The 14,033-nt window shown below is 41.1% G+C and overlaps 2 protein-coding genes across 2 annotated transcripts in view; one reads left to right on the plus strand and one right to left on the minus strand.

The window, feature by feature from the left end:
- The window catches only part of LOC110528884 (zinc finger protein 585A), a 244,943-nt gene that overhangs the window by 103,689 nt on the left and 127,221 nt on the right, over positions 1-14,033 (plus strand). The gene's annotated exons all lie outside the window — the stretch shown is intronic.
- The window catches only part of LOC118948154 (zinc finger protein 501-like), a 48,072-nt gene continuing 40,280 nt past the window's right edge, over positions 6,242-14,033 (minus strand). Inside the window, exons 2-3 of the transcript XR_005042060.1 lie at positions 13,531-13,779; positions 6,242-6,373 (exon numbers count right to left, since the gene is read on the minus strand). The gene's annotated coding sequence lies outside the window, so the exon portion shown is untranslated. The remainder of the gene's footprint in view (positions 6,374-13,530; positions 13,780-14,033) is intronic.

Raw genomic sequence — 14,033 nt, forward strand, 5'->3', positions numbered from 1 at the left:
TTGTGCAGCCCTTTTGAAATGCAAAGTGACAGAATTCAGAACATGGACCGTTCTTAGTGTTCTCTCTATACACCAAGTCAGAACCGTAGGATAAATAAAGGGGCATATATGCAGACAATGGCATATTACATCATTTATGCAGCAGCATACAAGACATTGTTTGACTCACCTTGTTGTGCTGTGATCTCTTGAACAAGAAGGTTCAGTCGTGGGAATATTTTGTCATCAAAGTCTGGCATTCTCTGGATTTATGGTGCTTTAGAGACAACTGGGAACTCAGGAAAAAAATGATGACGTCAGTGATTTTCAGGTCGTAGCTGTAGAAAGAGGCCCGAGTTCCCAATTTACAATTCCGAGTTGGATGAAAGTTCAAAACGTATTTTCCAAGTCGTAGCTTGTTTTTCCCTGAGTTCCCAGTTGTCTTGAACTCACTCAAGTCAGATTTTTCAGTACCGAGTTAAGTTGATTTGAGCGCGGCACAAATCAAACTCCATTGACAGCACGGCCAATGCTGAAATGTTACAATTTTAAACTAGGAAAAAAGCCCCTTAATCTCAGACTTGAGACCACAGAGCCACTCCAATGAATAGCAGGCTAATGATTGCTTTGCAATGCTTGCAGTTAGCCACTGATTCCTTCCAAACCACTCATTGTTGAATTTGTCATTTGTTTTGTAATGTTTATGTTCAATGACCGATGAGTACCGATACCTTTTTTCTATAATTTCTCATTATTTCTCTTCATATGACAAAGATTAAAAAAGGATTTGCCAGTAGATTGTCGACTTGATTCATGATGATGACTGCTAGCTCAGATGTTGAAAGTACGATGTTGACATGATCAGTCCAATCAAAGCGACTGTAGAAATAACATGATTTGACCTTTATCTGTGGACAATGACATTGAGCCTTCTTGGATGGGCACTTCTAATGTAACTCTCTCACAGCACCCACGGGGCTTGAATTTTCAAGTTCTACCCTTAGACTTGGCAATGATGTACTGTCCCCATGAATGACAAAACACTGAGCCAATCACAGCGCTAAGCTCAGTATTTTCTGCTGGCTTGCCCCACCTCCACAGAAAGCACTGATCTAGGCTGAAACACCTGCATTTTGGAGATGCCTTACTCAAGAAAACCAAATAGACCATGTTTGTATGCAGCTTTATTAACAAGTCAATAACATGTTTTTTTACATTGTTTGCAAACAGATACTTTATTTTCTCACTGTTTTATTGCTAAAACTGTGGTGCTCAAAACAGGTGGCTCACCTGCCCTGAATGATGGGTCTCCACTGAACTTATCTAGAACACTGCAGTCCGTCTGGGTGTTTAACCTTCCCAAGACAATGGTGTTTACTTACGGTGCAGCAAGAGCAACTGCCCCATCTCTACTTTCAGGCTCAAACCCTGTATCCCAACCCGAGCACTCAGTTCTGCTACCTCTGGTCTCATGGCCGTCCCACTGCTACAGGAGGTCAAGCAACCTCTCAGCCCAGTCTAAGCACTTCTCTGTCCTACTGTCATATCTAATATGAAGAACTGAATACAACCATAAGAACCATTCATACTGTCAGATCTAGTATGAAGAACTGAATACAACCATAAGAACCATTCATACTGTCAGATCTAATATGAAGAACTGAATACTAAAGAGAAGAAGAGGTTGATGTAACTTTATTTTTCATTGGCAGATCAATAAAGTTTGCTTCAATGCAGTTATCCAAACACATTCATGATCAGTAACTAAAATAACTAATCTAGTTTTAAGACAATTAATAAACACACGTATTCATTTCATAAACTGTGTATCATTAAATAAAGTTGTAAAACACCCCCCCCCCCCCCAAACTAATGGTGGAGAGCGATCATCTCTATCTGATACATGTTAGGGGCGGAAGGTAGCCTAGTGGTTAGAGCGTTGGGCCAGTAACCAAAAGGTTGCAAGATCGAATCCCTGAGCTGACAAGGTAAAAATCTGTTGTTCTGCCTCTGAACAAGGTAGTTAACCCACTGTTCCTAGGCCATCATTGTAATTAAGATTTTGTTCTTAACTGACTTGCCTAGTTCAATAAAAAAAAGTGTCTACAGGCCTCCCGGGTGGCGCAGTGGTTAAGGGCGCTGTACTGCAGCGCCAGCTGTGCCATCAGAGTCCCTGGGTTCGCGCCCAGGCTCTGTCGTAACCGGCCGCGACCGGGAGGTCTGTGGGGCGACGCACAATTGGCCTAGCGTCGCCCGGGATAGGGAGGGGTGTCCTTGTCTCATCGCGCACCAGCGACTCCTGTGGCGGGCTGGGCTCAGTGTGCGCTAACCAATGCGCTAACCAGGTGCACGGTGTTTCCTCCGGCGCATTGGTGCGGCTGGTTGGGTTGGGTTGACAACCAGCGGCTTGGTTGGGTTGACTTTCAACCTTCGTCTCTCCCGAGCCCGTACGGGAGTTGTAGCAATGAGACAAGATAGTAGCTACTACAACAATCGGATACCATGAAATTGGGGAGAAAAAGGGGTAAAAAAAAAAAGAAGTGGCTCCTTCCCACAGAATACTGCTCTGGTCTCAGAGCAAAACGTATTATATATTACAAAAACATCTGTGCCACTCCATTTAGTATGGATTTCACATGACTGGGCTCAGCCATGGGTGGGACTTGGGAGGAGCCAGGCCCGGCCAATCAGAATGAGTTTTTCCCCACAAAAGGTCTTGATTACAGATAGAAATACTACTCAGCCCCCTCCCCCCACCACCTCGGACAATCCAGCAGGTGAAGAGGTCCTGGGCTGCCGTGGTTACATGTGATCTGCAGTTGTGAGGCCGGTTGGATGTACTGCCAAATTCTCTAAAAGGACGTTAGAGGTGGCTAATGGTAGACATATAAATATTGAGTTCTCTGGCAACAGCTCTGGTGGACATTCCTGCAGTCATCATGAGAATTGCACATTCCCTGAACTTGAGACATCTGTGATATTGTGTTGTGTGGTCCCCCAGCACAAGGTGCACCTGTGTAATGACCATGCTGTTTTATCAGCATCGTGATATGCCACACCTGTCAGGTGGATGGATTATCTTGACAAAGGCTGAAATGCTCACTAACAGTATATATAAACAAAGTTGTGCACAACATTTGAGAGACATTAGCTTTTTGTGCTGGATCTTTTTATTTCAGCTCATGAAACCAACACTTCACATGTTTAGTTTATATTGGAGGTCCAATGTAATGTAACCTAACATAGATTAGGGCCTCATTTATTTCAATTGACTGATTTCCTTATACAAACTGTAAATCTTTGAAATTGTTTGGTTTAGATTGTTGTTCAGTATAATACAACTTCTAGGAAGTATCGTATGTTAAGAATTACAATTCTTACGTTATTTTACGCATTGCTATTCATACAATATGTTACGAACTTGTAATATGTATGATATGTTACGAATTCCAATTTGTTGCTGCTGACGTTAGCTAGGTTAGGGGTGAGGGGTTTAAGATAGAGTTAAATGGGTTTAGGAGAAAGGGTAGCTAACATGCTAAGTAATAGCTAAAAAGTAGTAGCCAAGTTGGTAATTAGCTAAAATGCTAAAGTCCTCCGTGATGAGATTCAAACACTCAACCTTTGGCATGACGTTTGAGTTTACACGCCCACCCTTCCACAGAGCAGGAGTAAGGCTTCTCTCCTACGTGTAAACGTTGGTGTGTTTTTAAGCTGCCCAGTTGAAACTCTCCCTACAGACAGAGTCAGGCCAGGCTGAGAGGGAAGCAGTACCACCCAGTCAATTGGCAGACTAGTGTTTGTTTTCAAAATGAGAAGAATAACAGAGGGTATTCAACACCAAGTGCAAATCTTTACAGTAGAAGCCAACAAAACACACCAAAACTGACAAGGTGCACACTGATTGGTAGAGTAAAGAGGCTAACATTCTATAACGCTCCCTTTCCTCTGCACAGTTCTCTCACAGTGAGAACCAATAGGATTACAGTGTTCTACAGTGTTCTATGCTTTCTTCATTTGATCCAATTACAACTTCTTTTATGAGATGAGAATTAAGTGATGGAGTGACTTTATTCTTAGCTGGTCAGAGAACCGATGAGGCTTTTCTCCTTAACCTCACTAGGTTAGGGGTCACTATTTTCACCTCCGGATTAAAAGCGTTCCCAAAGTAAACTGCCTGCTACTCAGGACCAGAAGCTAGGAAATGCATACAATTAGTAGAATTGGAAAGACAACACTCCAAAGTTTCTAAAACTTAAAAATATTGTCTGTGAGTATAACATAACTGAAAAGGCAGGCAAAAACATGAGGAAAATCCATCCAGGAAGTGCCATTATTTTGAAATGGCTGTTTTTCCAATGAAAGCCTATCCACCATTTAAAGGGATAGGACCCAGATTCCGTTCCCTATGGCTAACACTAGATGTGAACAGTCTTTAGACATTGTTTCAGGCTTGTATTCTGAAAAATGAGGGAGAATGACCACATTGAGTCAGTGGATAGTGGGATGTCCCCAGAGCTGGGTCCTGCAGAGAGCACCTTTCTTGTTTTTCTTTTATATTGACGACGCTGTTGCCAGTTTAAATATTATTGATTATTTAGGCTAAAAACAACCTGAGGATTGATTATAAACATCGTTTTACATGTTTCTACAAACTTTACGGATACTATTTGGAATTTTCGCCTGCCTCTTGTGACCGCATTTGAGCCATTGGATTACAGAACAAAATGTGCCAACAAAATGGAGGTTTCAAGATATAAAGAGGGACTTTATCGAACAAAATTAACATTTATTGTGTAACTGGGAGTGTTGTGAGTGCAACCATATGAAGATCATCATATTTCTGACTTTCGTGACTAGTCTTCTTGGCTGGTAACTATGTAATGTTTTGTGTGCTGAGCGCCGTCCTCAGATAATCACATGGTTTGCTTTCGCCTTAAAGACTTTTTGAAATCTGACATGGCGGCTAGATTAACAACAAGTTAAGCTTTATTTTTTTTTTATTTTAATTGGTCACTCTGCAATTTCACCAGATGTTGACCAGGTGGGACGCAACCGTCCCAGGTACCCACATGAAGTTAATGTATACGTTGGTGTGTTTTTAAGTTGCCCTGGTGAGAGAAACTCTTCCCACAGTCAGAGCAGACGTAAGGCTTCTCTCCTGTATGTATACGTTGGTGTGTTTTTAAGGTGCCCAGCTGAGAGAAACTCGCCCCACAGTCAGAGCAGAAGAAAGGCTTCTCTCCTGTGTGTGTTCTCTGATGAACCTTTAGCTCATTTGATGTTTTAAAACGTTTTCCACAGTCAGAGCAGGAATAAGGCTTCTCTCCTGTGTGTGTTCTCTGATGAGCTTTTAGATGAGATGATATTGTGAAGCATTTTCCACAGTCAAAGCAGACGTAAGGCTTCTCTCCTGTGTGTGTTCTCTGATGAACTTTTATCTCATATAATGTTTGAAAACATTTTCCACAGTCAGAGCAGGAATAAGGCTTCTCTCCTGTGTGTGTTATCTGATGAGCTTTTAGATGAGATGATATTGTGAAGCATTTTCCACAGTCAGAGCAGACGTAAGGCTTCGCTCCTGTGTGTATACGTTGGTGTGTTTTTAAGTTGCCCAGCTGAGAGAAACTCGCCCCACAGTCAGAGCAAAAGAAAGGCTTCACTCCTGTGTGTATACGTTGGTGTGTTTTTAAGGTGCCCAGCTGAGAGAAACTCGCCCCACAGTCAGAGCAGAAGAAAGGCTTCTCTCCTGTGTGTGTTCTCTGGTGAACCTTTATATGACCTAATGTTTTGAAGCATTTTCCACAGTCAGAGCAGACATAAGGCTTCTCTCCTGTGTGTGTTCTCTGATGAACTTTTAGCTCATTTGATGTTTTAAAAATTTTTCCACAGTCAGAGCAGGAATAAGGCTTCGCTCCTGTGTGTATACGTTGGTGTGTTTTTAAGTTGCTATGGTGAGAGAAACTCTTCCCACAGTCAGAGCAGAAGTAAGGCTTCTCTCCTGTGTGTGTTCTCTGGTGAACTTTTAGCTCATTTGATGTTTTACATTTTTTTCCACAGTCAGAGCAGGAATAAGGCTTCGCTCCTGTGTGTATACGTTGGTGTGTTTTTAAGTTGCACAGCTGAGAGAAACTCGCCCCACAGTCAGAGCAGACGTAAGGCTTCGCTCCTGCGTGTGTTCTCTGATTAACTTTTAGATGAGTTGATGTTTTAAAACATTTTCCACAGTCAGAGCAAACGTAAGGCTTCGCTCCTGTGTGTATTTTTAGGTGTATTTTTAGCTTTGATAGAAATGGGAAAATCTCTTCACAATGTGGGCAGTGATGAGACCTCTTAGCTCTCTGATCTTCCTGCTGTTGCTCTCTGGATGTGGAGAATGTCTCAACATGGTATCCTGTGTGAACATCAGAAAAAACAGTCAGTTGGTGTGATATACATGTTAATCAAATGTATTTTATGAAGCCCTTTTTACATCAGTAGTTGTCACAACATGCTTAACCTGTCTGGTTCAAATCCCATAATTAAAATTATTTTACACCATTTTAAAGATAAACTTCTTATAAATCCAGCCACAGTGTTCAATTTCAAATAGGCTTTACGGCGAAAGCACACCAAACGATTATGTTAGGTCAGCACCTAGTCACAGAAAACCATAGTCATTTTCCAGCCAAGGAGAGGTCTCATAAAAGTCAGAAGTAGCGATTAAATTAATCACTAACCTTTGATGATCTTCATCAGATGGCACTCACAGGACTTCATGTTACACAATAAATGTGTGTTTTGTTCGATAAAGTTAATCTTTATGTCCAAAAACCCCATTTGAAATTGGTGTGTTGTGTTCAGAAATGCATTGTCTCAAACAAACATCCGGTGAAAGTAAAGAGAGCCACATCAGAAATACTCATCATAAACATTGATAAAAGATACAAGTGTTAAACATACGAATACAGATAAACTTCCCCTTAATGCAACCGCTGTGTCAGATTTCAAAAAGGCTTTACGGCGAAAGCACACTCTGCGATTATGTTAGGTCAGCGACTAGACACAGAAACCCATACAGCCATTTTCCAACCAAGGAGAGCTTCACAAAAGTCAGAAATAGCATTAAAATTAATCACTTACCTTTGATGATCTTCATCTGGTGGCACTCCCAGGTCTCCATGTTAGACAACAAATGTTTGTTTTCTTCGATAAAGTTCATCTTTATGTCCAAATACCTCCGTTTTGTTGGTGCGTTTAGTTCAGAAATCCAAAGGCACAAAGCGCACTCTCGAAAAGTCATAAAGTACAATAAAAGATGGTAGAAACATGTCAAACGATGTTTAAAATCAATCTTCAGGTTGCTTTTGTCATAAATAATCAATAATATTTCAACCGGACAAAAGCTTCGTCAAGAAATGCGCGCTCTCGATCATGTGTCTGGCTCATATGGATGGAAATTTCCACTGTCATCTCATTGAAAGCGGTGTATCTCCCTCATTTTTCAGAGTAAAAGCCTGAAACAATGCCTAAAGACTGGTCACATGTTGAGGAAGACAGATTTCCACTGGGTCCTAAGTCTTTGTATGGTGGATAGGCTTTCAATGGAAAAACAGCCTTTCAAAATAATAGTACTTCCTGGTTGGATTTTCCTCTGGATTTCACCTGCCATATCAGTTCTGTCATACTCAGACATTATTTTAACAGTGTTTTAACAGTGTTTTCTATCCAAATCGACTAATTATATGCATATCCTAGCTTATGGGCCCAAGTAGCAGGCAGTTTAATTTGGGCACGCTTTTCATCCAAAATTCCAAATGCTGCCCCCTACCCCAGTGAAGTTAACTTCTTTGGGGTAGGGGGCAGTATTGGGTAGCTTGGATGAAAAACGTGCCCAAATTAAGCTGCCTGCTACTCAGCCGAAAAAGCTAGAATATGCATATAAATAGAACATTTGGATAGAAAACAATCTGAAGTTTCTAAAACTGTTTGAATGATGTCTGTGAGTATAACAGAACTCATTTGGCAGGCAAAATCCTGAGAAAAATCCTACCAGGAAGTGGGAAATCTGAGGTTTGTAGTTATTCAACTCAGCTCCTATTGAAGATACCGTGTGATGTTAGTTATTTTTAACTTCCCAAGGCTTCCACTAGATGTCAACAGTATTTAGAACCTGTTTAGAGGATTCTACTCTAAAGGAGGGGCTCATAAGGGCTCTATGAGTGAGTGGTCTGGCAGAGTGCCACAGCCTTGGTCTGGCGCGCTCACGTGAAAGGTAGCTACGTTCCACTTCATTTGTACAGACAAAGGAATTGTCCGGTTGGAACATTAATGAAGATTTATGTTAAAAACGCCCTAAAGATTGATTCTAAACATCGTTTGACATGTTGCTATGGACTGTAACGGAACTTTTTTTGACTTTTCGTCTGAAACTAGTGAACGCGCTTGGTGAGTTTAGATTGTGTACTGAACGCGCCAACAAAAGGAGCTATTTTGAAATAAATTATGTACATTATCGAACAGAACAAGCACTTATTGTGGACCTGGGATTCCTGGGAGTGCATTCTGATGAAGATCATCAAAGGTAAGTGAATATTTATCATGTTATTCTGACATCTCTCGACTCCAACATGGCGGACATTTGTTTGGCTTGATTTTGTTGTCTGAGCGCCGTACTCAGATTATGCTTTTTTGGTAAAGTTTTTTTGAAATCGGACACAGCGGTTGCATTAAGGAGAAGTGTATCTATAATTCCGTGCATAATTCTTGTATTTTCATCAACATTTATTATGAGCATTTCTGTAATTGATGTGGCTTTCTGCAAAAATCACCGGATGTTGTGGAACTACTGAACGTAACGCTCCTATGTAAACTCAGATCCACTCTTTGGTTGGAAAATGGCTGAATGCTTTCTGTGACTTGGCGCTGACCTAACACTGTGGTTGGATTAACGAGAATTTTATCTTTAAAAATGGTGTAAAATACTTGTATGTTTGAGGAATATTAATTATGGGATTTCTGTTGTTTTGAATTTGGCGCCCTGCAGTTTCACTGGCAGTTGAAAGGTGGGACGCTCGCGTGCCAAACGGTCCCAGAGAGGTTAACAGAAACCCAGCCTAAAATCCCCAAAGAGCAAGCAATGCAGATGTAGAAGCACAGTGGCCACAAAAAAACTCCCTAGAAAGCAGGAACCTAGGAAGAAACCGAGAGAGGAACCAGGCTCAGAGTTGTGACCAGTCCTCTTCTGGCCATACCGGGTGACAGGTAGCCTAGTGGTTAGAGCAACCGAAAGGTTGCAAGATCGAATCCCCGAGCTGACAAGGTAAAAATCTGTCGTTCTGCCCCTGAACAAGGTAGTTAACCCAATGTTCCTAGGCCATCATTGAAAATAAGAATTTGTTCTTAACTGACTTGCCTATGTCCAAACGCTAGCAGGACACCTACGACAACATCCGGTGAAATTGCAGAGCGCGAAATTCAAAATACAAAAATCGGAATATTAAACATTCATGAAAATAGAAGTGTCTTACATAATTTAAAAGCTTCTTGTTAATCCAACTGCGTTGTCAGATTTGAAAAAGGCTTTACGGAGAAAGCATACCATGCGATTATCTGAGGACAGCTCCCCACGTCAAAATACTTTTTCAACCAGCACAGGCGTCACAAAATCACAGACAGCAATTAAATAAATCACTTACCTTTGAAGATCTTCCTCTGATTGCAATCCCAAGGGTCCCAGCTACACAATGAATGGTTGTTTTGTTCGATAATATCCTTCATTATATCCCAAAAGTATCCGTTTAGATGGCGCGCTTGATTCAGTAGGTCACTCGTTCAACATGCACACAAACGAATCTTAAAGGTTACCGGTAAAGATCGTCCAAAAAAGTCAAACGAAGTTTCCAATTAATCCTCAGGTATTCTAATATGTAAATAAACAATAATATTTAAGACGGAGAATAGTGTGTTCAATAGCAAAGATAAATAACGAAGAGCGCACTCTCGTTGATGCGTGCAACATGACTACTTTTCTAATGGGGGACGTCTTGGAAAAACTACAAATACTCATTTTTCAAAAAACAAGCATGAAACCCTTTCTACAGACTGTTGACATCTAGTGGAAGCCAAAGGAACTGCAATCTGGGTCCTATCAATTTGAATATCCCATAGGCAAGCATCTGTGACCTCAAGAAATAAAAATTCTGGATGGATTTTCCTCAAGGTTTTCGCCTGTCATATCAGGTCTGTTATACCCACAGACATTATTTTAACAGTTTTAGGAACTTCAGAGTGTTTTCTATCCAATGCGATCAAGTATATGCATATCCTAGCTTCTGGGCAGTTTACTTTGGGCACGTCAGTCATCGGAAATTCCGGACAATAACCAGAATGCTAAGAAAGTTAAATAAAGGTTAAAAAATATATATTTTTAAAATACACTACCATTAGTGGTGAAATAAATGAATAAATTCTAAAGTTACAAATGTCCATGTTTTTGAAAGAATAGCACATTTTTTGTCCAATCAAATAATGTCAAAGTGATCAGAAATACAGTGTTGACATTGTTAATGCTGTAAATGGCTATTGTAGCTGGAAACGGCTGAAGATCTCGTACAACGCTGTGTACTACTCTCTTCACAGAACAATGCAAACAGTCTCTAACCAGAATAGTGTCTAGAAGGCCAGCATCCCGGAGTCGCCTCTTCACTGTTGACATTGAGATTGGTGTTTTGCGGGTACTATTTAATGAAGCTGCCAGTTGAGGACTTGTGAGACGTCTGTTTCTCAAACTAGACACACTAATGTACTTGTCCTCTTGCCCAGTTGTGCACCGGGGCCTCCCACTCCTCTTTCTATTCTGGTTGAAGCCAGTTTGCGCTGTTCTGTGAAGGGAGTAGTACACAGAGTTGTACGAGATCTTCAGTTTCTTGGGATCCCCAGTTTCTTTCTCACATGGAAGGCTCTTCCAAATTTCAGAAGTTTCAGAAGAAAGGTCTTTGGTTCTGGCCATTTTGAGCCTGTAATCGAACCGACAAATGACCCAGATACTCAGCTAGTCTAAAGATGGACCGTTTTATTGCTTCACTAATCAGCACCACAGTTTTCAGCTGTGCTAACATAATTGCAAAAGGTTTTGTAATGATTAATTAGCCTTTTAAAATGATAAACTTGGATTAGCTAACACAACATGCCATTGGAACACAGGAGTGATGGTTGCTGATAATGGGCCTCTGTACACCTATGTAGATATTCCATATCTATCTGTTTCCAGCTACAATAGTCATTCTGTGCAGCGCAAAACGAGACGTAGGCCTATCCTCAACCAATCATATTTCTCAAATCCTTTTCAGGGTAAATTCCAGCCGAACATGGAGAGGACAGTAATGCATAACTACACTGAAAAAATATATAAATGTAAAGTGTTGGTCCCATGTTTCATGAGCTGAAAAAAAAAATCTGAAATGTTCCAACACACACTAAAAGCTTATTTCTCTCAAATTGTGTGCAGAAATATGTTTACATCCCTGTTAGTGAACATTTTCCCCTTTACCAAGATAATCCATCCACCTGACAGGTGTGGCATATCAAGAAACTGATTAAAGGGCATAGTCATTACACAGTTGCACCTTGTGCTGGTGTAACAGTATGACTTTAGTCCGTCCCCTCGCCCATACCCGGGCTCGAACCAGGGACCCTCTGCACACAGACAACAGTCACCCATGAAGACATCGTTACCCATCGCTCCACAAAAGCCGCGGCCCTTGCAGAGCAAGGGGAACCACTACTTCAAGGTCTCAAAGCGAGTGACGTCACCGATTGAAACGCTATTAGCACGCACCACCACTAACTAGCTAGCCATTTCACATCGGTTACACTGGGGACAATAAAAGGCCACACAACACAATGTCACAGATGTCTCAAGTTTTGAGGGAGCGTGCAATTGTCATGCTGACTGCAGGAATGTCCACCAGAGCTGTTGCCAGAGAATTGAATGTTAATTTCTCTACCATAAGCTGCCTCCAATGTCCTATTAGAGTATTTGGCAGTACATCCAACCGGCCTCACAATCGTAGACCCCGTGTAACAACGTCAGCCCAGGACCTGAGGTGGGTCTGGCTGCCAAGTGGGTGGGCCTATGCCTTCCAAGGCCCACCCATGGCTGCACCCCTGCCCAGTCATGTGAAATCTACAGGTTAGGGCCTAATTCATTTCAATTGACTGATGCCCTTATTATGTATATATAAAAACAGCCAAACATGTTCTCTCGTTTCTGCATCACCAAATGTTGTGAGGCAAAAGAATTGTGCTTCTTACCCTAACGGTTCTCTCACTGTCACCCAAAAGCAAATTAAATTTAGGGCCAGGCTTCATTTTGGGCCTACTTTTTCTCATGGTTGCTATGCTTAGACCGAGCGAGCTACAGTCAAGCGGGGCATCTCGTTGAACTCGGCACGGCTTTGAGATTATGGAAATGCCAATGCAGGCACTCTGTCTTTAAACACCTCACTTTGTCACTCCATCCTTGCTGTGTGTGTGTGTGTGTGTGTGTATGTGCATGTGAGAGGTTTTTCTTTGACATCTGTTGGGAGAAATGACTGATTTACAGTTCATGAGGCTTACCTAGTAACACATGTGAAGTTTTGAAAATATCTGATCTTTTTAACCCTCCGAAACAGCACCTATGACACCATTTTAAGGCACAGGAAGCTGAACGTGAACACATATCCTCTTTGGGGTAGGCTCTTACAGAATCCTGAGTTTAAAGTCTTTATGTTAAGAATTGACTGATTTACACAGGGTTGAACGCAATCATCTTCACATTTGCAGGTTATGTACATCAAAACACCTTTTTGGTGAATTTAACCACTTTCGGTAGTTCCAGGAATCTTAGAATCAACACAGGTAGACCTCATAGTGCGATGCGCCGCCACAATGGTGTTTGTTTAGTAAAGTCAGATCAATGTCTTGGACGATCACCTAATGATAAATTAGTAGTCCACATCACCAAATATTATAGCATAACATTACTGTTACAACAAAAAACAAATTTCTTACGAGATTTTAGGATGGTTTGCTGAATCGTCCCAAACTCAACATCGCGCAATTAGGCAGAATGTGCTTTGATGAAAACAAAATACAGGAATTCAAAATAATTCAACACCATCTGCTCTAATTTGCTCACCAAACAGTAATCCAAGAAGATTTAAATGCATATTCCCATGAAACTGATTGAAATCAAACGATTGGCATGCAGACGCAGCTTGGTCTTTTCACTGGTAAAACGTGAAGAATTATCATTCAATATTGACAGTGATGAAGCCATGGCCTTTTTTGAAATGAGGTATGCCTAACTTCGTGATTGAGGGTATTAAATATTTTCAACGTTCTTGAGACAATGTGTGGGGAAAGGCAGGTGTTACAAGTTTAAATTGTTTTTGCTTCGCTGGGAAGTCTTGAGTTGTTCAGGGATGTGTGATGTCAGAATTACAGAATTCAACCTAGCAATAGACTGGTCATAACTTATGGAGGTCTAATACATGAATATAACTTATAGATAGAAAAAGCTCTTACCATGACTAACAGTTGTCCTAATCTTCTCCTCCACTTCTTCATCTTTAATGTTGACATTCAGCTCCAGTGTTTGACTGCAGTCTTCCAGCTTCACTGATGCCATCTCTGGATCCTGCAGTGCAAACTGGGCTCCACTGTCACAATCAGGACCCAGTGACTGTAGGTTTCTACTCAGTGTGGAAGGAGAGAGGCAGGCTGGGATTGTCCTCACTGTTGATGTTAACGGCTTCAGACTTAATCTGAGTCGGTCTGTAGTAATAAAGACAAACGGACACAAAAGTTATTTTCTTGACAGTTCTGGCACTTTATTCTGTAAAAATATTTTCTTGTTTTTCTTGTTCAATTATCTTATTTCAGTAGATCAGGTAGATAATCCCTGACAATACATTCATTCACATTAGACACAAAGTACACATTTTAAATTGTACAACATAAGTGCACTTTGTCCCATTATGATTTTCCAATTGAAGAATCTTCCCTTCCTGAACCTGACTAGCACAAGA

This window comes from Oncorhynchus mykiss, unplaced genomic scaffold, assembly GCF_013265735.2.
Source record: "Oncorhynchus mykiss isolate Arlee unplaced genomic scaffold, USDA_OmykA_1.1 un_scaffold_222, whole genome shotgun sequence".
NCBI classification, from domain to species: Eukaryota; Metazoa; Chordata; class Actinopteri; order Salmoniformes; family Salmonidae; genus Oncorhynchus; species Oncorhynchus mykiss.